Source organism: Zonotrichia leucophrys, chromosome 5 (assembly GCF_028769735.1).
Source record: "Zonotrichia leucophrys gambelii isolate GWCS_2022_RI chromosome 5, RI_Zleu_2.0, whole genome shotgun sequence".
NCBI lineage: Eukaryota > Metazoa > Chordata > Aves > Passeriformes > Passerellidae > Zonotrichia > Zonotrichia leucophrys.
The window spans coordinates 30,033,181-30,057,973 of NC_088175.1; the positions used below are offsets into that span (position 1 = coordinate 30,033,181).

A 24,793-nucleotide genomic window follows, 5' to 3' on the forward strand; every position below is an offset into this window, starting at 1 on the left:
CAGGCAGCTGGAAATGGTCCAGAAGAGCCTGTCCAGAACTGTGCAGGTGTTAGTTGAGATGCCACATGGTTTCCTATTTGCTTTAATGCAACGCCCACTACAGAGCATGTGGCAGAAAAAGTTCATACCCTAAACAAGCTGTTCTGTGGTGCAACAGCTTGTCCGAGGGCTTCAAAAGACTTGTCATATTTCCCCAGTGAACATATAAGTGCTCTCTTTTAGGGGGAAGGAACCCTAACACACAAAGTAATTCAGTTTCATCTGGCTTTAAACATCAGCGTCACCTGTGTTTGAATATTCCCACTTTTATTTAATATAATTTTATCGTGTTTGTCTTGTATTCCTGTATACTGAATGGAAAGAAGGAGCCACAATGAAGAGCTTCTCCATCTGTCCCCCTTTTGCTTTGTGCAGGAGGAGCAGAGATGAGCAGCTGAGGTGTGAGCTTGCAGGAATGGTCACCTGGCAGGAATAGAGCAATAGTAATGATCCTGACACAGACTGGTAGCTTCATGGTAGTGCTCCCTCCCTCCCTCCCTCCCTCCCAAGAGGTGCTGTTGTGTTTATTCCCTGAGTTTTGGAGATGGAGGATACAACTGGGGAATGCTTAAGTAGTGGGGATCAGAATAAAGGTTCCTTTACTATGTACTGATGATGCAGCTCCAAAATGCTCTCTCTATGTCCATCAGTGCTTTTGTTCAATTTTCTTTGCTCTTTGGATCTGTGTAGAGCTATAAACAATCGTCTTGTTTCATCTTTACACTGGTCTTGTCAGAGGCCTGCATGGAAGTATGTCCTGTGTTTGATTTACATTAGTTTTTGTCTGTATGTATCTTTGCTCTTTCTCCACACAAATACATGTGAATATGTGTGCTGACATGCACACTCACAGTGTCAAGGGGCCTGACCATCAGCTTAGAATTACTGGAAAGGAAGTTTTATGTAAAGGCCATTAGAGCGACAGAAGGAAAGAGTACCTTCTAATCAGCAGTTCATTAAATAGCAACGACTTGTGTCAGAATTGTGCTTTGGAGACTGCTGAACACTTAGATATCCTTAATTGCTTACAGTGGAATTGCAAAAATTTGTTAGGATCTTGAATAACTGCTGCTGAATTATCCAAGAAAGGCAAGGTGAAAAACCTTATCAGTGTATAAAGATGTGGCATACAGCAAATGAGGTAAAGCCATGTCAAAGAGAAACATGAATATTTAGGAAACAGTTTAAATTAGACAGAAAAGGCAGAAATCCCACAGCAGAAACTAAGCAAAAGATAGCCCTGATGTGTCTGTCTATGGATGGATTTATGAGTTTGTGAAATAAACTTCTTTGGGTAGTCACAAAGGTGCTATGGGGTAGGAACATCTATGAAGTAAAAATAATAAGCAGTGAACTAGGCTTTCCTGAAAGTATTTCTAAAAATCAACTGACACACACTCAAGGTTATAATATTTGCTGTGTATTTTAGGGAGAGGAAGATAAGGGTACTGTAAAAATGCTGCTTACAAGTTTAGAAGGAAAAAGTAGGTGATGAGATTTTCATCCTTCCTTTGTTTTTACCCTGAAATTAATCTAATTTCAGATCTAGCAATGCATACCGATCCATAATCTACAGAGTATTTTATCTAGAAAACGATAGTATTTGTACCAGCAGCATTTAATCTCAGTGTCTTTGTTTAGAGAAATGTATGCAGCAGATGAATGCTGAGTCATTAACTCAGCCCTAATAATGTATTAATAGCCACCTTAGGGACCTCAGATTTGCAGATTCTCATCTGATGCCAAAAAGTCTGAAAGTTTAGACAAAACAAACAAGGATTACTGTACTCTGAACTGCCTTAAACAGAAATTCTGAAAATTGGATTTGAGTAAAAGACTCAGGTTTTTTTTAGTATGTAAAATATAAATAGGATGCAACTTCAGGGTGACAACCTTAACTCTTGCTTAACTCACCATAATGTTTTTATTATGTTGGCCGCAAAAGACTGTATTTCATAAAAGCTAAGACCAACCTGTCAGGTGTCAGCATATAGACTCGGGGAATCGAATCAATAGCCTGGGTTTCTTAGGGCTGGAGGCTTTCTGCTTGAATTGTCTTTGAACTGAGGAGAGAGAAGTGCCTCTTCTTTTTTGCCTAGAACTGGACTACCTGCATAGTGTACAGAAACAAGTTTAATTGCAGGGAGCTGCAAACTCCAGTCTCTACACACATGGAGTGTCTCTTTGGGTGGTAGTAGGTTCTGTTGCCTCTAGTTGCCCCCTTTTACACTACTGAGGTGTAACACTGCATCAACTGTCATGATTTTGGCCAATTTGCTGGGTATTAAGATGTGTTAGTGGAGACAGTGCCTGGATTTGTCAGCAGGAGCAGTACCAGCTGAGCAGTTTAGAGAAGCAAAAGCTAGGGAAATGGACGGGTTTGGTATTTTCTCTCCAGAAGCTTTCTTCCAACTTCAAAACTAAAAATATGGTAGTAGGATTTCTGGTCTTCTCTCAGGTGTTTTGTGTAGGCCTAGCAAAGCAGGATGTGGGGATTCTTCAGAAATGGGCAGAAAGGTTTTGAGGAAAAAGCAATTTGCTCCTGTAGGGGGATAGAATATAAGAAAATGAAGATAGTGTAGAAAGTAATCTTATCCCCAAGGAGTTGCAGCTGGGCTAATTATCAAAGATTAGGAACAGGCCTGACTTTAGCAGGCCACAGCTGTAACCAATGAGAAGAAGAGTGCTATAAAAGAGTGGGGTGGCTTGGTGAGAAGGCAATTGGAGTCAGTGGCTGCTTTGTGAAGAAGAAAGAGTCAGTGCTTTGAGGAGTGCCCGTGAGAAACACCAAGAAGGTATGAAACTTTTGTGATAAGGAGACAACAGTATGGAGCCCCTTTAATAAGATGACCACAGGCTCCCATCCTTCTTGTAACTTGTGCATTTCTTCTCATGTTTGAGGAGCAAATTTTGCAATCTCTCATTTGAAATATTAAAATCTTGTCTTTATGTGTGAGCATTCTTCTGGCTCTCAGGTTGCTTGGCTTGAGGAGCTGGGTTGGAATGTTGCTGGGGATCTTTGAGCCACGTTTCCATAAGCAGGATCTGCTGCTGCTCTGTGAGTTACATTGCATGATGAATGCTTGCTTGAGCACCTCTGCAGTGCCACCAATCTGATCCTTTCACATGCTTGTGGATTAAGAAAGATAACTAGGTTCAGACTGACAGGTGGGCACTTCCATTTTCAGTTAGTGGAGAATTGTTTCAGTGTAGCTGTTGATAACCAGAGTGATAGTATGCCCTGGGTTTATTTGTGAGAGCTCCTATGTTGCTGCTTAACATAGTGGTATGTAATGCAATATTTTCCATGTAAGGGGGTCAGAGATGGCCAAAGGGCTGTAGATTTCCTGTATGAAAGCCCTTCCTCCCCAGGGAGGAGGAGGCATGGGTCTTATTTCACAAATGGGCCGAAGTGGTGTCAGTTCTTACTGTAAAGTTTTTCAAAATTCTGAGCAGTGGGGGTTGTTTGAGTACTCTGCTTATCATTTCCCTAATGGCCAAGTGGTTTTATTGTAAGCAGTGAAGTCAAACCAGCAGAGTTGCAAATAGATTGCCTTGATGATTTAAATTGCTTTCATTTCAACAGCAGTGAACAGCACAGGTTATACAGTAAACCATGCAGTACAGGGTTTTCTGGCAAAAATAATAAACTGAGATGCCTATCATCTGCTGCTGCAAATATTGAAAGTTAAATGGTCATCATAAAGTGGGAGAGCTGTTATTGATCATTTCTGTCTCCCTTGAAGGGTCAAGGAGATGAGTCACTGTAGTGAAGGTAATTGTGTTGCCTTTGGGTTTTTTCTATTAAGTAAAAAATTTCTTAGTTTAAGTTAGGAGTAACTGACTGGTGCTGTACCTTTGGAAGATGAGAAACAAAGACTGCCCCGAGCCCAGCAGTCCTTCCTTGTTTGAGGAAAGGCTAAAGGGTTTCACTGTCTAGCAGGTGGCTGCAATTTTTAAAATAGCTTCTTAATAAAATTTCTTCCCCTGGTTTTTGTCTGACATGCTAATTAAGCACACCAGGGAAGTGAGTGGCTTGGATTCCTGCTTTACTCTCAGGCTCCTGCAAACAGGCACATGTAGATGTGCTTATTCAATTGTGGCAAGGGAAAAGGCATCCGAATTCTTGACCTGTGAATGTGCAGGAGTGTTTATTCCAGAGAAGGAAAACAGGGGCATGCTGTTCCTGAGGCACTGTGGGCAGGGCAGGGGTGCTAATGAATTGGAAGAAGAATGCTAGATGCCCCAGAAGAGAGTGGCAAGAGTGTGACAAACAGATTGTGTGATTAATTACTTTTGCATACCTTCCTGACCATTATCAGCAGGACTGGATTTTTGATGGAAAAACTTAATTAAAAAGTTTCATTTTTTTCCTCTTAAGAAACCTGTGTGCAGGGGCTCATTGGTGGGTGGAATTTAGGACACTGATTAATTGCTTTCAAGAGATCAGCTGTGTGAATCCTGCTAAGATGGAAGAAACAATAAAAGTCGACAACCTGCTAAGTTAATGTTACAAGCACTTGAGGAGCACTTCTAAAGTAAGGCTTTTCTGAGGAGTTCACCATCACTGCTGTTTCAGGTAGGCATTTGCTGGAAGAAGAGGCAGAGCGGATTCTGGTGAGCAGCAGCAACACCCCTTTTACAGCCTTGCATCCCCTGCTTGTTTCTTTATCCATAGGAGCCTTCCCAGGTGCTGACCCCTGAATAAGGTGCTGTGCAAATGCAGACCTGGTGTCTTTCTGCTGTGGTAGTGCATGGCCTCCTGGCCTGGTTGTGTGATTGGCTATGCCACGGGGCCTTGGAGCAGGAGCCAGGTTTTAATTGCGTGAGGCTCAGGCTGCGCTGCAGACAGATGTCAGGGGCGCTGATGTCTTGTACCATATGTATGGGATTTCACAGATCAGCACATACCAGGCAGAGATATTCGCTTTAAGACATTGCTGTGGAACAGAGACTTTCACAGACACTGGGACACAGTTGGCAGTGGTTTTCGTGTCTCTGTTAATACAGAGGTAGTAATTAAAACAGTTCTTAAAACACAGTAAGCCTGTGTGGTTTACGTGGCAGATGCTATGACTGTGTGGCAGCACCAACTCTTGAGAACCATGGTTTTTCTTTCCTTCTAGGGTTATAATATTGGTTCATTTAAAATGTTGAGGCATCATTCACTTCTCATATGGGTTCTTGTGGGTGCAAACCCCACCATGTTATGGCACAGCTAGCCCATGGCGATTTTAAATGTTTGATTCTTTTTCCTTAGCATGTGAAAAAGCTGAGAATTGAAACATGTGATAGTTTACAGATTCTCAGTTTTATTTATTCAGTCTGTTTCTTGAAGATAGCTGAAGTACAGTTGTCACTTACCTCAGAGTGACACTCACATGTTAAAGTGAGACCCATAAACGTTTCCCAGACTTCCCAAAGAAATTGGGAACTGTGGTCTCCTTTGACATTGGTTTCTTGCATAACCTTTCAGCTTTCCAAATTGGAAGACAGCTGCCTGTAGAGGGGAAAAACGTGATGCCTTCTGCATCTCTTTCTTCCCCACCTCTGCTTCTTCATTTCTCATTAAGATACAGCAGCAAACTCAGAGAACCCAGATCACTGGGGTGAGACATGAGGCAGCAAGAGTGCCTTTCTACTGCTGCAGTGTGCTGGCATGCAGCTCTGCTTTCTGCATGGCATTGCCTGACTGCACCCATTGCCCAGAAGCTGCATGCCTCCCACCTATCCACCCTCCCCCAGTCACCTTTTGTTAGCTGGAAAGCAGAGTAGGAGCCTCCAAGTAGCTCTATAGGAAGGCCCTAACCTATCTTATTTTCTCTCCCATAGCTGCATTTCTAGAGTTTGCTACCTGACACTGTTTAATTATTGATGATTTACATTTTACTGTGCTGCTGATCGGTGATTAATTGCAGTTACTCCAGAGCAAGGGGCATTTGGCTGATTTCCCTCTTTGATCAATCTTGCTAAACAAGCTCTCTGCTGACAGCAAAGACGCTGCAGTTGGACCTGCAGGCCACAGCCTTCTACTCTCGTCTGTCACTGAGTAGCCAGTGGCTGACTGCAATCACCAGAGGCACTGCACTTGGTGCCTGTTGCTTGCAGAGAAGTAAGTCCAAAAAATTCAGGAAGCAAAACCTCTACTAAGAAGCAATATCTAGGGGCATGGGGGAGAAGGGTAAAGAAGAGAACCAGAAGTCTTGTGCATTCTTGTCAATAGCAAGTGATAGCCAAAAATGCATTTTGCTTGGAGTGCCTGGAGGGGGAAGCTATGTGTGGTGGGTTACTTTTCCTAGCAGTGGGTCTGTGGTGCAAATTACACAACTCTTTGTATTGCATTTGCCCAATACCCCTCCTTGAACACATCAGAGACTTGCCATTTGCTGCCTTACAAATACTTTGAATAGTCTTGAAGTTTTCAGGTAGCAGTAATGGGGTAATGCAGAAAGGGATCACTTCTTGTTGGGGATTATTATTTCTCTAATGCTTTCAGTGTCACTAGGATGTCACTAGGATGAGGCTCAGATGTGGAGGTTTAAGTAAGAGGAATGATGGAGTGCAGTAGTTTGCATTTCAGTTGCATAAATAAAGAAACATTAGAGAGAAAAAGCTTTGTGTAAATCCTGCGTACTGCACATATTGCACTCTGGATGCTTATGGTGAAGTCAAACGCCTTCTGAAACCCAACTCACAGTGGGAAGAGTACACATTACATGATTAATATGGAGAAGCAGCAGAAAGGATGCCTGTCCTATAGCTTGATTTAGCAGTACTTGAATATATTCATCATTTAACAGTGGTAAAGAATCTTCCTTCTCATTCTAGACAGAAATTCATAATGATGAAGCTCGGATCATAGCTCCTCAGGCCAGAATATTTCTGGTTGCCAGTGGAGAGATTAGAAATGGATTTTTCCTTATCTTATTCATGCATGCCTTCTGTGCTATTTTGTTTTTAAATACAGGTGATTTTAAGATATTCATTTTTCCTCTCCTACCTTCAAAAACCTTGGTAGATTGAGACCTGCTTAGCATGTCATCATCCTATATTGTTCATACTGTGTGTCTCTCCCCCTTTTTTTCAAAGCATTCTTCACCCTTTCCTTGCGTATTCTCCTTTAACTATCAGAGATTGTCCTTTCCTTCTTTGGGAGTTATATGTAATGCATAATAGCAGTCAGAGCTCAGCATTTTTGCATTCATAGTGCCAAATCTTGATACTTGCATATCCCATCATGCTTGTCAGTCACTCATTTCAGATCTACTTTCTTCATTTGAACTTTTCCTCCTAGGAGGATCCTGTCTTTGGCATTGTGCAGCCATTTTTTTGAGATGAGCTTCCTCACTGTGACATTTCTCTTCTCATTCATTATCTCAGAATTTTTCCTGAAGGAGTATTCTCTTCTCTCTCCCACTCTCTCCCTTCAAGTGCTGTAACTAAATATTCTTCTGTCTGGAAAGAGTTAATAGCACTGGGGAAGAATACAGTCCATGGTATTCCAAGATTGGAGTTTAGTCCATTTTGCTCTTGCCAGTGTATGGAAACATTAGGAGAAGAGAACTGCAGGAAGGTGGCATAGTTTAAGATTCTGATAATAAAGTGAGTGAGGTAAACAGTCCAGATTCGAAATTCAGGGTACATCTTCACTGTTCTACCTCTGTATGTAAGTTCCCTTCATCAATATATGTAATATGAAATACATTTCTCATAACTGATGAATATTACTGTTTGTTGGAAAAGCATTCCTTCCATTGTTCTGTTATTTTGCTGATTTACAGAAAATGTACTTTATCCTTAAAACTAAAAATCAGAAATTTTTAATATTCTGAAAATAACTTTAGGAGTCTAGCTCATACTGCAGATAAACTCTAGATGTGGCAACACACTTGGGAGCACAGAAAGGCCTTTTTGTGTCAGGAAGTTATATTATTAACTAATCCTCCATTTCTTTTTCATCCCTCTGCTTTCCACCCATTTCATTATGGTGTGCTTTTTTGTAGCAAACTCAAGGAGGGAATGGTGACTTCCAATATTGCAGGGGCTTGATCTGAAATTCTAGCTGCATAGGTGCCTCTGTTAATGAAAGCAGCTAAACTGAAATTCTTTTCAGCATGTCTGATGATAAGCACATTTCAGTCAAGCCTAAGGATGCAGTTACATACAGAATAAGTGCACTTTGCCTCTAAGGGCACACAGGGCACCAAATAACAAATTGGCAAACATTACTGCAGCTTCAGTGCATTTAGAGAATCAGCACTAAAATAGTATTCTGGTGCCTCCTGGATTGTTTTGTCCTTGGAATAAATTGAGATACTGGACAGATCTTGTTTTCTCAGACAGTAGTTCGCAAGATGGTACTTAAGAAATTAATTAATTAGATTAATTCCTGTCCAGAACTGCCTATAGTAAAAAGCCTTATTTTGGAAAATTAATGCCATCAGTGAGGTCAAGCATGTCAGTGTTTCATTTGGTGAAATCCCATGCTTAGATTTTGGAGTCATTACTTGTAATACTTGACTTGATATTGATGTCACTTGGTCCTATAAGAAATGCTGGATTTGTCTCTGAAAAGAGCTGTGTATCAAAAACTCCCATTGTAAAGTTGGAAAGGACCTCCAGCAGTTATCCAGTGCAGCTCCCTGTTCAGAGCAGAACTGATGTCTGAGTTAGATCCAATTTATCAGAAGAGACTAAAGAAACATTAGTGTATGAACATGTTAAGAACTGGAAAACATTGATATACTACCTGTGTTTCCTAACTATTTAGACCCTGTTTTCAGGTGTTTAAAATTTTAATCAAACTTTACACAAATAAAGAATATCTTCTCTCTGCCAAGTAAATATTTTCATGAAGTTTCATTTTAAGAACTAGCAGTGCTGTGCTTTGGAGCAAGAGTATGACTTTCAGCTGAGGTCTTGGTCTTTGTGTCAACTAGATGGAAGTCCATACACTATGCTTTAAATTCATTTAATTTAAATAACTAAGATTTCACAAAACTGATCATTGGTGCCCCTTCTTCTGCCACCCTGGGTTTCAGCACTGAGTCCCTCACTGAGTCTAAAACAACACTGAGATGAAGCCTGATTTATTCCTAAGCTCACTAGGTTTCCCTGCAGTGTCTAGGAAAAGGTTGTCTAACTCAATTGCAAATATCACAAGATTTAAAGCAGATTTGGGTATTGATTTTATACCTCATGACTGAATCTTTGGGCTTTAAAAAATATTACTCAATTAAAAAACCCACAGAACTTCCTGGATTGCTATGCAGGTAACTAGGTAGTTAAAAGAATATTATTAAGGCTGTAAAGGCTGATGCTCAAAAAACTGTGAAATGCTAGAAGAACAGTTATCTCTATGACTCTGTGTTTCCTACTGTTGTTTCTAAATTGTGGTAGTCTTTCAAACTCGATGATTGCACTCTCAATTTTCCACAATATTTGGGTCTTGTTTATAGTACAGAAGAGAGGCTGAGAAATGCGTGACAACTCAAGCAAGAGACTGCAGGAAGCAATGGTACAGTTCAAGGCAGCTGAGAGCTGTTGCTGCCCTGGAGAGCTGCATCACATTTCTGCCTGTTACATCATTTTCCTAAGGTGCCTTAAACCAAACTTTCTCACTTGTAAGATAAGATCCTCTTTTGCTGAATGAGATTTGGTTCCTGCTTTCCAGAAAGGTTGAGCACCACAGCCACAGATTAAGTCAAACCTACACCAGAGGGATTGTGCCCTGTGCTTCTCACTGGGGTTCCTGAAAGTCAGTGGACATAGTTTTTACCTTGATCTCTCTGTAAATCAGTTACAAATATATAAAACATGGATGATACAGTGCAAAAAAACCCCTAATATTTGTGAAGCAGTTGGGCTCAGTTATGATCATAACACAGACACAGTCAGCAGGAAATTAATACTTCAGTCTTCTGAGCAGAATGTGAATACTGCATGGTATGCAAGACCTGTGTGTAAATGTAGAAGTATGATGAGAAAGCAGTCACACTCAATAGTTGTCTAGAAACGATAGAAGCTATAACTTCTATGCACTGATTGAGGAAAGGACGCTGTGGAAAAAAACATAATGAGCTTTTAAAGTTTGTATGCTTGAGAGCCGGATTTAGGCTGCTGAAGCAACTGTAATTCAGGCATCTATTTAAAGCTTCCAAATGCAGGATTTAAGTTGCAAGTTTGAAACTTTCACAGTTTTATAATGTAGCATTCTTTTAAGTTGTTCCATGTGTAAGATGTGATTTGTGAACTTCATAAAACAGTAAAGACTTACTGTGTCCTCTGTGTCTTGTTCCCATTCTAACTTTCTTTTTAATATATAGGCAGTTTTTAAATGTTTTAAAAAACTTGGGGGTTTTTTGTTGTTGGTTGGTCTTTTGGTTTTTTTTGTTTTTTGTATTTCTGTGCGTGTGTTGTCCAACAGATTGAGTATACTGTTACTTCTTTGAGACATTGACAGCAGATGTCTGTCATGTGGGTAAAATGCAGAGGTGGTTCTACAGGCCATCAGTATATTACTTCACGCTGATGTAAATGACTGCAGAAGATACAAGGCTACAGGGAATCAAGTTCCATATTCTAGAAAAAAGCATGTAATTTTGCTGAATGTGATTTACAAGCAGTATTTGTTTATGCTTCCCCTGCCAACAATGCTCGTCTGGATGCTCTATCAAACACTTGGAGGTTTCTAAAATATTGGGCTTCCTGTAACAGGAGACAGGCTCCTTTTTTCATTTTAGAACAGTTAGCAAGCAAGCTAGCTTCTTTCACAGATCCATTTCATTGCCTGTCTCTATGAATTTTTTAAAGTACTCTGAAGAGGGGCAAATTTTAGTTTGTGCTTTGAATGTCCTTAGAAGTTTATTGTCTAGAAAGAGAGGAGCAACCTTTGTTTCACATTATGCTTAATTATCTTCTGCTTAGGGATTGAGACAGTCCCACACAGTTCAAGCCTGTCTCCCTGCCTTGACTCCTCTGAATAAATCACTGCTCTGCTTCTGTTTCCCACTTATAAATTTGGAGCTATGTTACTTGGCTCATCCTGATTTTAAAAGGTTTTGTTCACATAAAAGATGGTGATGGAGAGCAATTCATATTGTTAATCAGTTTTAGTTTCTTGAATGCATTAGACTGGCAACATAAAGAAAAAACTACAGCCCTAAAAGAAACTTCAAAAATAGGAGCTGGTCAAAAGAGAGTGTAACATTAACCAGGCACCACCCAGAGTCTTGATTTTCTTTCTTCCTTATTTACCTTTTTTATTTTCTTTTTTTTTTTCTTTTTTTTTTTTTTTTTCCCCAAGGGCATTTAGGTTGTTAAGGAGCTTAGACCTAAATGTCATCTTAATCCATTTTCGTCTGTTCTCTGGACTCTCGCACCATTTGTGGGAACTCGTTCAGGACAGGTGTTCACCTGTATGGCCCAGCCAGCGCGGTGTGCCAAGAATCAGCTTGTGCTGATGTGGTGTGCCAAGTCCCTTCCCTTCTCTTGGAGGAAAAGCATTGGAAAAGCATTTTTGTGTGTGGCTAGTTACAGCATGCTGGCTGGGAGGGAACAGTTTGGAGGAAGTCTCGGGGCCAGACGTAGTCTCCAGTCAGACTCAGCCATTTAGGTGAAGTCCCTCCTTGGGACCTGAGGACTGATACAAGGTAGGAATTTCTGAACAGAAGATGTATCTAATTGCTTCATTAACTGTGCATGCAGAGCCTTGAACTATTTCAGTTTCTGGCTTTTCTTTTCCTTCACAAGAAAGATGTTCTCTATGCCTCTTGTCACTAGCCTCTGTTCTTGCACATATTCATCAGGCAGAGCACAAGTGAGGTAAGATACAAAGCAGAGTACAAAACCCAATAAATGACTGAATTAATTGCTGTAAAAGTTACAGGTTACTTTTTGGTGAAGTTGCATTGAAATCTGAAGCAGGAAAATTCACTGATTCTCAGTAATTGTTTGGGCGAGTAAAAGCTGTTGGGTCAAAGAAAGTACAAAGTATTGATATGCTTGCAGGAAAACTTTGTGAAGTTTCTGTAGAAGAGAAAAGCCTGGGCTTATTTTAAAATTAGGGCCTATCTACTGACTTGACCAGACCCATAGGTGAAAAATATGTCTTAAAAATTAACATGTATCTGTGTCTTAAAATCTTATTAGAAAATAAGAACACTCCAGCTGAGAATGTGCCACTTGTTGTGTAGTGTCTGTTTATTCATGTGGAAATTCAAGTGAATATGGAACACACAGTGTGACTTGCCTGTGGCTGGCTTGTGGAGCAGACCCACTGTGGTGGCTCTGGTGAAAGCAAAGGGAATTGCATGACTGTTCCTTTATGTTCGCACCCAGATGAGACAAGAAGTTCTCTGCTGAATGAGATGGGCACAGTTGCTGCTGTGCAATGGACACTGCTGTCTGTAGCATTGTCACTGATGCAAAAGAAGGACGTGGAGATCTGGTTATGCTGTGTGGTTGGACCCTTCCTTACCTCTCTGATTTACCTGCACTTGCAAGTGTGTTTCTGCAGATTTGGTCCTGAGGCTGCATCTGTGCTATGCAGGCTTACCAGGGAGTGAATTACACCAAAAGAAGTTGCTGTTAGTAAATAGTGCTTGTTTGTTGGGGATTTTTGTACTGTTCTTCAGAATTCGCACAGGTCTCTTGAAAAAGGAAGAGACTGATTCACTGTCAGCAAGATTTCTTTTCCCTGAGACCTCAAGGGTCAGGCCCACTTCAGATGAGAACACTGCTAGGCTGCAAGTGCTGGATTAGTCTGGGAAGATAATCATGATCAACTGCAAAAAGGAAGTTTATCTGAAACTGTCTTTTGCACTCAAGTCTCAGTCAGAAGTCTTTTCCCTACAGCTACCAGACCTGGTTACAGCTAATAAGGAGTACTGCCAACAGTAGTGGAAAGGGTTTGATAGAAATAAATTTCCTTATTTCATGAACATCATTAATCCAAACCTCTACTGCTGTTTTACCCAAGAAAAATTGTGCATATATGGGAAACTAAGTAGCATTTCACTGTCCAAATGCAGAGGTATCAAGCCACATCTCAAAACATGGAGGAGTATAGGGCAGTAGAGAATTAGGATGGTTATAATGGTGCAACTCCTTCACGAGCTTTATTTCAAGCTGTTCTGATTGTGGCAATTTTTTCAGAGAATGGTGGATGAGAAATAGTTAACATGGCTGTTTTTTAAATTCTCTGCTGGCATGGCTTCTTAACAGTGCCTGTCAGATACCGGGGTATTTGTTTTAGGATAAAATCAATTTTCCAATTTCTCCTGGAGAAGGAAACTTGTTGACATTTTAGAGCAAACGAGTATACAGACTGAAATATCCAAAAGGGTGGGCACAGTAGCGCTTCTTTCCTCAGAGTTTTCAGCTGTTGAAGCAATAACTCTACTGTTTTTCTACTTTTGTTGCAATGTGTTGTATCAGATTATGTTTCTCTTGCAGATCTGGAGGCTGGATAGACCTATGATTCTAGTTAAAAATATGTTTCTATTTCTGACACTGCCTCCAGATGGGTGTCCTGGGGTATTGGTTTGTTTGTGCAGAGTGGCTGTGGGTATAAAGGTGATAAGGACATTGGTGTGGTTGAGTGGAAGTGCTTGAGGGAGTCTTTTGGAGAAGAGGTAGCCACAGGGTTGCAGGGACTGCAGGAGACAGCAAGCTTGGGAAGCGTAGTGCACTTGGACTTCTCCATTTGGCACGTATCTTTGGAAGTGTCCACTGACAGGGCTTCAGCAACAGAAAGGAGGGAACTGCCTCTGGGAAATGCTGAATCTTCCTTCACTCTCAGAGAGAAAAAGAAGTGTGTTTGCATTTATTGCCCTGCCTTCTGTAGATGTAGCCATCTATCTTTAGATACTATTGCCACTGAAGTCTCCATGTGCACATACCTATAGAGACTCCAGGTTTCTGGGCATATTGCTCATGGAGGGGGATTTCTATGCTTTGTCCTGAAAACACAACCAACTGCTTTTTAGCAATCTTGAAACTAGACCACACTTATTTTAGAGAAATATGAGATTTTACTTACTCAGACAGAAACTTCACTGGTCGGGAAACAGACAATTTTTGTTGCCTATGTATTACAAAGCTTGCACAATTCAAAAAAGCTGGACTGCCTTACATTTTGAAAATTATGAACTCATATTATATTTTAAATGCCTTCTTTGTTGTGTGATTCAGAGGATCATGAACACTGCTCTGCCACTGTGCAGTTTTTGGTTCCAGCTTTCTCTGACTCAATTTCATTCACCATGGTTTCACCAATTTTATTTTTGAGGATTGATGAGCACCCAGCTAGCTACCTGTCATTCTACATAATGTTAAAACTTTGGCCTGAATACAGAATAAAATACACTTGTCTGATCAAATATAAACAAATAAATCAAGATGAGTAGTGCAGGAATCTGTTGCAAAGCTTGTTTAGTATGATATATACAATTTTCTAGATATTATCTCCGTCCTCTAATAATGACTTTTAAATCTTTGCTGACTGCCATTAAACAAATAATTAATCAGAACTGAAGAGAAAGGGGAAAAAAGATGAAAATAATACAAGATGCTGAAGCTATGGAGACTTGCTGTCAAAATAAGGCATTTGTATAAGTTGCTTGGCTGCTCGCTAATCCGCAGGCTATAGAATAGGGGGGGACTCATGCTGGCAAAAGGTACTCCTTGAAATAAAAGGGGCTGCCATCATAAAGGAGAACAGGTGGCTGTGATAATTCCTTCCCTCTGCTGACTACTTTTTGCTAAAGGATAGAATAAAATATAAGCTCCTCCAGGACATCCATCAACTTTCTTAGATGCATTGCTCACATTCCAGCTTCTGGTCTTGCAAGTGTAATGTCTCCAATTATACCTGCAGCTGTGCCCTATCTTTTTTCCTCTTGGCCTGGCTGTCCAGGCTGCAATGGCATTGGTCAATGGAGAGTTCTTCTCAGGTGGGGCTGCCTCTTCTGTCTCTTCTGTTTTTCTGCTCTTTAAGTTGTGCCTTGGCGCGTTCTTAGCAGCAGACTGGCTCTGAATATTTGGACTACCTCTAAAAGCACTCCAGAGAAGATCAAGGTGAGCTTGTCTGGCCACATTGACCAGCTGGAGGAGGCCAGGGATGGAGAGACCTAAGAGACTGCTGGAGGCATGAGGGTGTCTGGGACAAGAGCTCTGATGTCTGGGTTAGGAAGTATTTTGGGAACTTTGATCAACGGGGGCCCTGGGTTGAGAAGCTCAGATTTGGGTTTTATTTCTCATAAGGTTCTCATTGTGATTTTGCCTTTACAACTTGTATATAAAGTAAAAAAGAAGGCTTGGATTTTTATGTTCCCAAGATTTCACAGAGGTTGTTTTTCTTCTTCAAGGAGCTCTTATACAGAAATAGAGCAGTCCCACTGAAGAACTGAATATTTGAGTCTAGCCTAAACACCAGCAGAATGCAAAATGTTTCAGATGAAGAGAGATTGTGTAAGCTTGAACTCTTACAAAGCTACAGACAGGCTTGCTTGAGGTAGAGTGCTGAAGTTATTGATCTAACAATGCAGAGATAAATTAGGCATCATGTTCCTGCAGCTGACATGAGCAGTGAGGACAGAACCGCCAAGGGGTTTAGGGCTTCCAGAGCTACATACTCAGTGAGACGATGTAAAAGAAAATGTTTGCCTTGTGCAGTTTTCAAGCTCAAATAAGTAGGTTTAAAAGCTGGGCCATTAACACTGTCAGTTCCAGCTTGTACATGTCACAGGCCATAAAGCTTCATTGAGGAACCAAGCAGAGAGTTGGTGCTTTCATTTGATTTCATAGATTATTAGGAAGTGGAGATTGAGGCCGTGGTCAGATTGATTCTACACTACACCTCTGCACATTTGTGCGCTTCTTCAAGGGCTCACATGGTGGAGCCTTTCCAATGTTAGAGATAGGATAAGATGTTCTTACTCAGAATTGGTAATTTCAAAATTGCTATTTTTAGACAATGCATGGGTTTTTAAATGGGTTTTTACCAGAATCCGAAGGACATTTTTGTACTTTGGAGCCATATGCCATTCAGTGGTTAAATACATTTAAACATAGACCCTTGTCTCCAGGTGGCCTAATCTCCTGCAACCCTCTGTGGAGTTGAGAGGGTAATTCTGAGCCTTAAAACTTCTTCTTATTTAAGGAAGGTTGACATTGCTAGAGCTCAAAAAAGACTTTATATTATAACCTGGTACCTCTTTTCCACACTCCCCACCCTTAGCTTCACTGTGGATATTGCAAAGCTGGCATCTGATTCAGCTTGTGCTTTGTATGGACTTGCACGGATTTTACTAACAGTTAAAATTCTATCCTATGTGATTCCTCAAGTGGAAAATTTTTGTTTGAACCAGAATGCAAAATGACCCATGATCAGGGGACTGTTTGGACCCTGTGCTTTTGTGGATTGAAATCTGTGTTGTGGGCAGCATGAGAGAGAACCTGATGAATTTGATTTCACAGGGGAGTGATTTTTAAGTTCTGTTGAACCAATGTTAGCAATATTGAGTACTTTAATGGAGTCTGCCTGCCAGTTGCTGACAGGGTTTTCAGCATCCTGCCATCTCTCTCAGCCAGAATCATTTAAAATTGACATGGTGCTGAAAATGAGGAGGCTAAGGAGCCTGGATTTGATGACATATCCATATATGGGCATGTTTTAAATGTATCAGGATAATCTTGCTTTAAGGTTCTGTACACCAGTGGTGCATGTTTAGTGCACTAAAATGGGATACTTTTTGTATTGGGGCAGCTGTTTCTGGAGATATCAGAACATCTGCAAGTACTGTTCTGAGCTATTACAAAGCATATAAGGCTCCCTGTGCTGGATGTGGTGCACCACATTGTGTAGCTCTGGTGATAATGGAATTACCAGTTGTATTTTGGTAGCAAAAAGCTTTGGGAGCCAGAGAATGTGTTTGTTTAACCTATAATAGCCACAAGATTCTGTGCACTTTTGCCATGGGTGTTTGACTGTGAGCTTCTTACTCTGTCTTGTACAATCATGTTTTTCAAGTCATGATTATTTTATAACCCTCAGGTTTTTTGCTATAGTGGGGATTTTTAATTTTTTTTTTTTTTTTTTTTTTTTTTTTTTTTTTTTTTTTTTTGTGTTTGTTTTTAGTCCAAAAAGTGTCCAGTGAGTCTGGAAGCTACTTGGGAAATTTCAGCATGAGCAATTTTCAAAGCATGCAAGGTTAAAATAAGGGTTTGGTATTTTGAGAGGCCTGAAACATGGGAAAATGTGCTCCCCTGGGTTTTACATAGAAAATCACAAATGTTATAGTCTTTCTCAAAGGAATATTTGCAAGGAATGGCTTAAGACCTGGATGATGGATATGACTCCCTGTCAGCCACAATACATGAGATTCCTAGGAAAGACAATTCAGAGAAAGATTAACTTCTATTGTCCTGAATTTTCTCCTTGGAGCAGCCTCTCTCTCCAGTGGCAAAAGAAGAAGCTGGCAAATTAGCTAAAGTTACTGAAAATGTATCCCTTTATGTCCTGAACATAAGAAATGGCACAGGCATTCCTTCAGCATGACAGTAAGGATGCTCATTTTGCTATCTTGGCCTTGTTTCGCTTGTGATAATGGTATCATTGATTCACCTCCTGTTTTAATTGGGTGAATTTAACTTCCTTTCCACGAGGATACTGAATTGTGTAACTGCCTCACACAGGAAGAGTAACAGGATCAGTCACAGGCAAAGGACTGTGCACATCTCTGGGGAAAGGCTGCTCTGGTATTTGCCTGCTGATAGCAGACAGGTCTGGGAGTGGAGGCTTGGAGAAGAAAAGGGGGGAGGTGGTTTGTAGCTCAGTGAATAAGATGTACGTGACTCACCCTCTTCTAACAGAGCTGGAGAGGCAGAGGAAGCCAGTCCTTTAATGCTTCTCATTGCTACTGTGGCCACCCTCTTTCTTGGAGGCTTAAATTAAAGGATCGAATGTGGAATCTGGGAATTTTACCAGATACTCTCTTGAAGCACTGTTTGTTGCAGAAGTGCTTGTGCTAAGCAAAGTGCAAACTCTCTGTCCTTGCACTAGAGAATTACACTTCTGGCTGGACTTCCTTATTCCCAATCATGGATTTTAGCTATTTTCCACTGGACAAGTCATATAATTTTGAGTTGCATCCCAGCTGTCCTCCCCAAGTTCCTGCTGTTCACCATGGCGCTTGTCTGCTGTCCTGTGTGGGTAGATGGGAGTAGACTGATAGTTAAACACCCCCTGAGTATTATATGTGCTACACAGTTTCAGTTATTTATTGCTGACTTTCTAAAGCAGCCTGTTTTGAGATTTATCAATGTGCCCAGTTTCTCTTTTCTCATTTCTCCAGACAGGACAGCCTGGCTGGACTAGAGACCTTTTGTTGCAAAAGGCACAATCACCTGCCAGAAACATAAAGCTGAGGTCTTGGATATCAGGTCTCATTAAAGAAACTTTGTAATTAAGAAAGTTTTAAAACTGTTGGTGGGTCTGGCTTCAGTTTCATATTAATTTCATAAAACTTTGTGACACTTTAAATAAGTTAGGGTGTTATACAAATCTGATGTTAGAGTGCATAACAGCACTCTGTGTAGCACCATGCTGGAAGTAATTTATTTTGAATGATAAGTGATGTAGTGCCTACAGAGGTCCCCTGCTGCCCCCAGTGTATCTCAAGTATGCACTGTTACAATATTTTTAGAACATCTGAGGTAGTGGATATAACTTACCTAGATGTACACAATAAAATTTTTGTTCTCTAGGGATTTCTGGCCATTTGCTGACAGAGATGGAGCACTCAGGGCAGCACAGTGCTTTTTGTTTCGTGGCCTCTGCAGCTATGTCACTGTGCTTGCAGAGCACTCTAGTAATATGCAGCTCTTGTAGCATCACTCCAGACAGAGCTAGACATGGAATGGCACTCAGATGAATACAAACATGAATTGTTTCTTTGATCTCTGTAGACTTCCCACAGGCTGCTGTTGCAGGTTTTTTCAAGGTCATCAAGTGTTGGTCATAAAGAAAATGCTTGCCTTTGTGCCTGTGATTGGCTGGCTAGAAAATATATCAGTCATTGAGAAAATGGGAAAAAAATCACTTGGTTTAGATCTAAGACACTTTTTGAGCATGGGGAAAAATAATTGAGAACAAATTGTATCTTCTGGGTAATAGAAAAGGCAATAGTAACCAACCTACTGTACAAATAGTTCTGAAGTCTTAATCACTCTGCTGAAATCAGCTATGGTTTCACTAAATCATGATGCAAATGCCCCTTTAGCTTTAAAGCTTAGGTGTCCTTAAAAGAATAAACATGTTTGGCAACACAGTCCCATTATCCTAATCGTATATATAGCCATGCAGCTTCAGCTGAATTTTACCACTGAAAGAACAGGATGGAATCCAGGGTATTCATGTGTTCCTATATGTTGTTGTGAGATAACTCTTATTCCCAGCTGTTACCAGTTCTAGTGAAATAGCCTTTTCATTCAACCTAGCCAACAGCCTTTAAGCCAGAGATGAGACTTCAGTTGTTTTATTCATTCAAAAAGCACAGGGATTATGTCTAAATGCTAGTTTGAAGAAAGACAGAGTAGTTTTGTTAAACCAGCCAGTGATGATGCCACTGAAGTACCTATCATTCCAGTTAAATGTCATTTGCCAATTATCCTGGCAATCCTGGGACTGCTAAGAAAGAAGTCTCTTACAGAGAATGGGCTGATGTTTGTAAAGCACTTTGTGATTCCTGGAGGAAAGATGCGCTATAAATACATGTATAATTACTAGCAAAGTTTATTTATGTGCTTTGAAGACACTGTCACAACTGGATTGCTGCAAGGCTGAGCTCACTGTTCTGCCCAGAGCCATGATGGGTCTGGGCACTGTCATGTTGCACTTAGCTCAAGTGGGCTGGCGCTGCCTGGGGTCCTGCTGGCCAGCTCCATTTAATCACCAGTGTACAGTCACTACTGAGCTTGCCAAGAACATGCACGTGCGCTGGAAGTGCCCTGCATATAAGGCACGTTGGTCTCCTAAAGTTATTTGAGTGTCTAAATATTTCCACATATTTGTAAAGAGAAGCCTAGAATAACAAAGCTTAAAGGAGAAATTGGTGGGGGTCTTTCAGGCTTTGGTAGGAGTGGATGCAAGGCTTAGATCCAGAATTTCTCAGGGGTGCAGTCTTCTTCCCATTTTTTCTGGTCTCCTTCCCTTCATTCAAGGCTTTCAGAACTGAACATGGAGCCACTGTCAGGCAGCTTCTAGTACTGCACTATGGGCAGTAGACTCCAGCAAAATTCATGGTGTTTCTTTTAAATAGATTTTTAAAATTCGTTACTTAGAACATTATCTTTGGCTGCAAAGAAAGAAAATTCTCTCCTCAAATGTGTTCCTAACAAAAAGGCTGCAGTGTTTTTTCAGTGAGGTTATTGAAATAAACTTTTACATGCAGCCCATGAACAAAACCCTAACTTAAACTCTATTGTTCTGATACTTGAGAAGAAGCATAAGTATAATATCAGAAGCACCAAACCAAGTATTTTAAAATACGCATTTTATAGTAATTCCCAAGTAATCAAATAGTACATCAATAAGTACATGCAATCTATTAATTTTATCTGTCTTTAATGTATTTCAGTGTGATTTTGTTTTTAATACCAGAACATTTAGGTATTTTTCAGCTTGGGATGGCCAGGATGGGGGTGGAGAGATTCCTTTCTTTTCCTCTTGTCATCATCAGAAATTATTTTTCTGGCTGCAGAAATTCTCTCTTGGTGCATCCTGAGCAGCATTTTGGCAGTCAAGAATTAAAAATCAGCCATTTTTTGGAATGTGTTATCTTTGTTTGTGTTCAGCCAGCCTGCAATTTACTGCCTTGAGAGCAGCAAATACTTATCATATTAATTCATTTCTCTTGTCTATGCAGTTCAAGTGGCATCAATTCATGTTTTTTCCCATTTCACATCTGATTAAGAACTACTCTTTCCAATATAGAGATGGAATTGAGGAGCTGGGATTTTGTTTTTGGGAAGAATAGCTGTGTAATGGATCAGGAGAGTAGTTAAAAGCAAGGGAAAGGATAGTTTCTGACTCTCACAGTGGCAATATTTTTTCTATAACCAGCAATTAGGAGTTGCTTTGTTTGTAAAATAGTATTTTCAATTTAATTTCTAAAGCACATACAAGCATGCCAAACAGTTATAATTCCTAGAAGAAATTTTCTTGGGATGTTAAAGAAACTTGGAATCAAGGTGAAATAGATGCAATACTGCTTGCACATATGAGAATTTCTGGAGAAAGGTTATTGTTTGCACTTGGTAGTGTATTCCAGGCCAAGATTTCCAAAGGCCACTGCCCTAACTTGTGTGCCTATGCAGGAAGTTTCTGTTGCAGTGCAGACCCTCACATATCCTTATAGGCAGTGGTCTGGGTCAGGTGTTAGTAAAACTTACTGTGCTGTCCTGCCCATGTACAAGAGTCCTGGACCAGGACTCTTCAATTATTCTGCTGCCCTCCTCTGTACTGTTCTCTTCTATCAGATCTCTGGCTGTGATTAGCTTTAAATTGATACTGTGGTTTTTTCCCTGAGAAGAATTTTCCATCTTAAAATCTATATTGCTTTCAGATCCTTTATCTAATTGTAAGGTTTAATGATAAATTTTGTGTGCCCAAAGGTTAAAAATAGCAGCTTTATTCCATTGGCTGGCATTCTTCTAAATTAAGTTTTGAAACCATAGCAGAAAAGAAATTTCTGAATTTTAATTTCCTACTTCTGGTTCTTGTATTTAAGACTGGGGATAGTCATATTCTGCTAAATAATTAATATATTCTGTGATTTACAGAGATAAGATAAAATGTAAGAAAGTAAGATAAACTAAATTAGAAAGTATATCTCCTAATATAGCATCTTAACTACTGTTATGGTACCATAGCTGCAAGAGAAATTAAGTTAACATTTTAACGTCTAAAAGTGAATGCATCTCGTAAAAGCACATGGAAAGAGCTGGAAGCTCCTGCAGTCCTACATCAGATCTCAGCCAGGGCCACACACACTGGCACAGGGTGCTTGCCCTTGATGAGGTCACCCAGCAGAACCAGCCAAGATGGAGCAGTTCTCCAGAAAAGATCTGACTGCTGACTGAGCTGTTCACCTCAGCACCTAGGGCAGGAGATGCTGCCTTAAAGAAAAAGATCTCCTTTCTCTTACAATGGTTCTTACTCTTTGTCTCACGGGATTTGTGCAGTGTGATAACTCACATGTGGACCCATCTCTGTGGTGGTGATTTGAAGTCACTCCCCAGTTAAAGGCCAGGTTAACTGGAGAACAATGACATATGATAAAAAGATTTTCTATGGAAGGTAGGAAAAGGGCTTGGAATCCCATACTTTTCCATCACTTGCTTAATGGTGCTCTAGTTTCCCTGTGACACTGGTCGTACCCGTATCAAATGTGTTTCATGGCTCTCAGTTCCTTCCTGTTCTTCAGGATAGTGGATACTCTCTTTGAAATTAGCTCTTCAGCTTATGACTGAGTACAAATCTTTGGCCTAATGCAGAGAGGCTTCACTCTTGAGAATCTTGACCATAAACCTTTGTCTGGACCCTTCATTGCCATGCTAAGGTTCTGTTGTTAGCTATCCAAAGCCAGAGCTAATACTGCACTCTTACTATAATGTCATGTTTACAGAATAATGATGTTAGAGTGAGAGCTGTTCAATTAAAATTCTGATCACATATTGAGTCCTGACAGAGACAGCTACTAATGCACAAATAATAGAACTATATGTTATATATGTACTGTCTGATTTTTTATTAAACAGGAGAGTAATGCCAGGCAGTATATTAGCAGCAGTTATCAGCTTTCACAATTTGTTTGACAAATTACTAATTGCTCTATTTTAAGCAATTTTTTTTCAAAGTAGATGACACAAATAAGTGACTTTTGCTGTTTATTTGGAGTCTGCTTCTTTAATCTCAAGTAATTTAGGGAACACACAATACTGGATGGTTAAGACAGTAAGACAGCTTTATTTTGTGTAAAAGATTTCATGCAGATTGTATCCCCAGATGCCTTATGGTTTTGTCATATGGTCTGTTTAAAAAAAATAACAAAACAACAAAACACCAAAAAGAGGTGAACCCAGTCTGAAAGACCTGGTTTATGTTTCTGTAATTTTGAAGAGGGTGGGTCATGACAGCAGTTTAGGAGTACCTTTGGCTATGAAGGACAAACCAGCACTACATACCATGGTATCACTTTCTCAGTGATAAAGAAAGGAATTTCGTTTCAAGCAAGGGGAGACAAGAAATGCTTCCAGATTTTTTAAAGCAAGTGATTTGCTGAAACGTAAGTAGAGAACTGTTCCAGATGGCAGGGTTTGCAGAGAGAGATGCTACTGTATTTAACAGCAACAAGATGAACTATATGGGCCAACAAGAACCAAATGTTAAATCAAAATGGAGAGCAGAGAGGTTGTAGATGCTGAATGTCTGGTCATGAGCTCCACCTTGAAATCATTGTGACTTGATGTTCAGTTCTGATCAGTTTGAGAGTAGTGCACCATGATCATCCTTTTGTGCAAAAAGGAAGAATGAAAGGTATCACTGTTTATGAATCTAGCAAGCCGAAATCTGGAAGGGGAGGAGGGATAAAGAGACAAAAGGAAGGTGATGGTAAAGTCCAAGACCTAAAGATATAGAGTTACAAGCATAAAAGTGAAGGAAAAAATAGTGGCCTTTCGTGTTGTCAAGAGTTCAAGGAGTTTTTCAGCTTACCTTTCGATTGATCTATAGATCTTTGTCTTGAAAAGTCATGAGAGGCCAAAGGTGATCACACACATTTATTGAAAGTTTGTGATATTTTTCAAGCTCTGGTGACCAGTGAAACCCCTGAATGGAGCGGTGCTCTCAGCCCTTTCTCTCGTGGTTGACATGGCTGTTTGCTCATCATAGGCAGAAGATTTGGGGGTTTGAAAGAAAGAGAAATTAGGTTCAGGTGTTGCAGGGTGAGAGTTGAATCAGAGGATTCCATGCACAAATATGTGTGAAATAACCAAATGCCATTGAAAGTTGTCTTCTAGCACCTTTGGTCTCTGAAAATGTTTGTGGAGGAATTTAGGGGACAAGGCAAAGGCTACATTTTTACAGTTCTTAGGCTGGAAGATGAGTGAATTCCCCTGTCCATCTTCCTACATTTGTGTATGCACATCAGAAGCACAGAAACAAAGCTGTATATGAGAAAGGGCTGAAAGGTAGAGTTACCATTTTAATACCATCAAATAGAAAAGGTGCAGATGACAGTGTTGTGCTATTTGCACTCTCTGATTTTTCCTTCTGTTAATTTATTTTGGTGTCTAGATCTATATGAATTGCTGCTGTTCTCGGAACTGTTGCATCTTATATGTCTGATTTGTGCATTCATGCCTAGCCTAGATCGAAACATGAAATCATTATTATCTGTGAATTTCTTGTATATTTGGTTTGTTAGTGGGCGAGAGAGCTGCCTATAACTGCCAGCACTGGTCTGTAAATTACTACTAAACAACTAGTAGAAATAATTCTAGGTAGTAAGGCTGGTAATAAACTGCATTTTAATGTTATTTAGTAACAGCAGTGTTTTATCACTCATTTCTTGAGGAAAAATTATGAAATATGGTTCGTGCTAAAGGCACAATATTCAGTTCACCATTGATGTATAAGTAGTACACCAGTTTATAGTACTGTAGGGAAAAAAGGTAGTTTAAAGGATATGAG

General features: G+C 40.2%; 1 protein-coding gene across 6 annotated transcripts in view; it reads left to right on the forward strand.

Annotated features, from left to right (window-relative positions):
• Window positions 1-24,793, forward strand: part of RGS6 (regulator of G protein signaling 6) — a 249,500-nt gene that overhangs the window by 73,884 nt on the left and 150,823 nt on the right. Inside the window, exon 1 of one of the 6 annotated variants that reach the window (XM_064713754.1) lies at window positions 2,781-2,834. The exons of the other annotated variants lie outside the window; for them this stretch is intronic. The gene's annotated coding sequence lies outside the window, so the exon portion shown is untranslated. Of the gene's footprint in view, window positions 1-2,780; window positions 2,835-24,793 lie in introns of those variants that run through there. 6 annotated transcript variants of the gene reach the window in all.